This window comes from Poecilia reticulata, linkage group LG17 (assembly GCF_000633615.1).
Source record: "Poecilia reticulata strain Guanapo linkage group LG17, Guppy_female_1.0+MT, whole genome shotgun sequence".
In the NCBI taxonomy this organism is placed as follows: Eukaryota; Metazoa; Chordata; class Actinopteri; order Cyprinodontiformes; family Poeciliidae; genus Poecilia; species Poecilia reticulata.
The window spans coordinates 14,623,369-14,627,528 of NC_024347.1; the positions used below are offsets into that span (position 1 = coordinate 14,623,369).

Consider the following 4,160-nt stretch of genomic DNA (forward strand, 5'->3'; position numbering starts at 1 on the left):
GCAAAGCAAATAGAGCTATGAGCCACATAATGACCCAACGTTACACTACGTCCAGTGAAATCCCATCATAGTTGCACTGATGGCTCTAAGATGTTTAAGATAATTAGTTTTWTCMCTAATTTATYGGAGGCTGCTGCTTGGAAACTRGGACGCTGAGAGCAATGTGAGAGGGAGATTGTTGCTTCAGCTGAAATCGTGTGCCTTGCATCTACTCTGTCTTCCTTGCAGCGCTGAGACCGTCTGCTCCATTTTTGACAAACACAATGCATTTATTATCACCCCCCATATGCACATGATGAGATTCTCAACAGGCAAGTTGCGCCTTCAAGCTCTGCGCGCCAGTGCTCTGAAACGAGGTTGAGAAAGACATCAGTGTAAAATCATATAAAGTGTTTGATAAGCCTGATGGATGGTTGCGTAGGTTTGGCAGTTTGCTGGCTAAGAATTAAATCATTTTAGTCCTCCCAGCACAAAGATAAGATGAATCACTTGTCCTTTAACACTCTTTTAGGCAACCGTTAATTACTCCCACTTACTGTTTTCAACATGGAAACTGTCAAAGAGCACCTGGCATCGGATCTTCAACATATCTCACTTAGGCGCGCTAACTCCAAAGCATAAGTACAACGTGAAGGAGAAAAAAAAAAAAAAAAACGTGTTTCCTTCCAAACACAAACTGTCCTCCTGCAGGGCTACACATTAAACTCTCAACGATTAGCTTGCTAATTTATTTTTCAGAGAGGAAATGAGAAGGAATATTTCATCATAATGAAGGAAGATCATGTGTGAAATGCTCTCTGATGCTGGCTTTTGAGGGAGAAAGAGCCAAGTAGATGAATAATACATAGGTTAGTTTGTGCTGAATGGGCAGCGTCCAAGGCGTAAGTCAGGCAGTTAAAAGAAGCACAAGTTGCTAGCTTCTCCACACRCTGCAGGCTTCGCTTTGAGTTCCTTCTTCCCCCCCACATTAGCTTCAGAAAAAAAGCTTATTGAATGTGTAATCATATCAAAMGGTTTCATAGCGGCGGCATTAATGGCATCAGTGTAGATAAAACCAGACTTAAACCAAATTTACGTGATGCCATATAAAATGTGTGTACATGTGCACATTTCTCTCTTATTTTTCACAGTTGCTCACACAAAAATCTGGTCTCCGTGTGACGGGATAAGTCCCTCGTTTTTCTTTTTTCAGAGGCCGCTGAAAGAACCGCTTTCTTTTCACATCCCTATTCTGGAGAATCTGATAGAAATCTGGCACAAGCTTTTCTTTCATTTGGAGACAAAACTCAGACACAGCGAGGCCTCTGTGCAGACTGTTGCACAAACTGACCCACTTCTCATCTGCAGCTCYGGCTTGTGCTGCCAGTCGGCTGCAACTCACCATGACCGCAACAACTGAGCAGCAAACCTCATTGTCTCAGTGGGACGGGGCTCAGGAGACAAACAGACAGATCTGAAAAACTAACAACTGTGTACAAAAAAAAAAAAAAGATAAACTAAAAAGAATTGGGACAAGTGTTTCACAAAGAGGAGCATTCACTGGTCGCCGACGTTAAGATATTAAGGCAAGTTATGACTTTGAAATCACAGATATTTTTTTTTTGTTCTATTGTTCCCCCAGTTTAAAGTACTTTAAATGAGTCAGTCGTCTTGTTATAGTTATAGTTGTTCAAAGAGTAGAAAGGCAAAGACGTGTAACACACTTGTCTGTTTTCAGATCAAAAGGGCAATTAACGTTTTGAATAACATTAATATCACTGTAATAAATAATATGTTACATTATTTTAGCAACTGTTTGAGTCGATTGAATTGGCTTCTTTGTGCAATGTCTTGAGACATTTGATGTAAATTGGCTGAATATAAATAAACTGAATTTCATTTAATCTGTAAGAATAAATTATTGCAATTTTATTTCAAATAGAAGCACTTTAATCATCTAATCATCTGAATTCATTTAAGTTACTTTTTGTACATATATAGCATCGACCCACAACCACTGTCATGTAAAGGAAAGTATGAATGCATCGTTTTTCCATTTTATGGATTCAAATTAAGTTACATCCTGTATATTCGGGATGGGAATAGAATAACTGTTTGCATGTTTATATATTTTATTATTTTTAGTCTTTAGAACTGTAACTGTTCTTCTTGTGCTATCACAGTTTTTTTACTCAAATGTTTTAACTTTAATGTATCATTTTATTAATTAAAGAACAKCTCTTTTTAAGTAACACAGGAGGTGTTGCTTCGGCGTGCGTTTTGCTGAAGGGGATGGAGTCGCCAGTTTGCCAAGAAAGTGTATTTTTGCTGTTGCTAAATTTTACCAACAGTCTGACCATGAATCAGGGTGGATATTTCCCATGTTTTAGTTTTAGGTTTTGTTAGTCGATGTTAGATTTTGTGTTTGTCTGCGTTCCATTATCTCGTACACAGATTGCTTTATACTGCTAAAGGTTTCCATTTAATTTTCTGGCTCAGTATCATTTTGTTTCTGCCTTTCTCTTGACTCACATTGATCAGSGAGTGAACCTGCCATGCATTTATCATTATCTACTGCTTGTTCAGGTTTTTTTTTTTTTGTTATTTACCTTGGAGTTCTTTGAGGTGCATTTCAAGTTTGTTTCTGTTTGTCCTATGCAACAAGAGTCCTGCAATGACATGCATGCCGGCTATCGTCTTGAATTTGCATCTCTTTCTTCCCATCCACTCTAATGCCTTMATCATTTTCTTTTATTTGTTGTGGGGCTCAGTAGGCTCGAGACACAAACGGAGGTTAGGCAATTATCTTGAAATATTTGCGAGTAAAATTAAATGTACTTACTCTCACTGGCTTGGAGGAAATTCAGTAATTTAAATGATTCATTTAACTCATTCAACAGGAGCCGGTAGAGACTATTTCAAAAGTCAAAGGGGGAAAAACGGAATATACTCACGCGTCACTCAAAGATCTTAAACATTTCGTGTCACCTTTGTGGTCAACTTTCAAAATCTTTGTTGTCAATCAGCTTAATTGAGTGCGTTGGTGGACTTGATATGCCACATTGTTGAAAATAAAGAATTGGAAAATCGGTTTGCACATTCATATTGGTGTCTGTTCAATGCAGTTGACAAAAATACTTGAGTTATTTCATGTTTTCATCCTCACTTTTTTTTTCTGGTTTCAAGTGTSAGTTCAAAGAGTTAATAACTGATAGAAAAGACAGATTGTTCTCAAAAACAGAGAAAAACTATAAGTTTTAAGAAAWTTTTGCCGCACAGTAAACCATTAGGGAAAATAAAAAGGGGTGGTGTCAACGTTAGCTGCAAACTTAATGTTCCACATGTTAATATGGGGTTTAAATGGTGTGTTATTACCATGGGCTGGTTTTTGTGTTTATTTTCCCCTCCTTTTTGAATCGCTACAATTGTTATTYATCATCCATCATGCACTGAAAAAACCAAACAGAACAGAAACCTACCAAGGTCTATCATCCAGAGTGGGTGATAGAAGAAAAAAWATCAATAGCACAGACTGTTGGCATAAAACATGACAAATATTGCTTTAATGTGTGAATCATTCACAACCTTGCATGAAGACCTCTCAAACAGCTTAATCAACAAATTAACATGCTGTGACAGCTCTGGTTTAAGGTTACCATRAGCATATTCTCTGTTGTTTTGCAAATTTTCAGCTTGTTAAATTTTGTGCTACAAGCCTGGTGCAAACACTTCCTGAACAGTGAGCATCACTGCAGCATTTAAACATTTTGAATTCAGTTTTACTGACCTGATTAACGCTAAACATAAAACTAAATCCCTTTTTTTTCTACTGCAGCTAAAGATGGCCCACTGACATGCAAAGCATTACATTGCGATGGGATAATCAATTTTGCACACTTTGCTTTTCAGTGACTTTAATCTAACAGCCGATCTGAGTATAAAAGGTCTGTGTGTGTGTTTGTGTGTGCATGCACCCTCTCTGCTCTTTGGCCATTTGATAGATGCAACCTGTCTTCACAGTCCGCCCCCCCTGACAGTCATCCTACGGGTCARCARCAGAGCCACGGCATGAATCAGTGAGCTGACATTGTCAAGGCAGACAACGTCCTCGATGTTTGACTCAAGAACAGGAAGTGATCCTGAACCTTCCTTTTTGCTTCCCCACACACACACACACACAC

At 38.3% G+C, this 4,160-nt stretch overlaps 1 protein-coding gene across 1 annotated transcript in view; it reads right to left on the bottom strand.

Annotated features, from left to right (window-relative positions):
- The window catches only part of lingo3b (leucine rich repeat and Ig domain containing 3b), a 57,415-nt gene that overhangs the window by 10,584 nt on the left and 42,671 nt on the right, over positions 1 to 4,160 (bottom strand). The gene's annotated exons all lie outside the window — the stretch shown is intronic.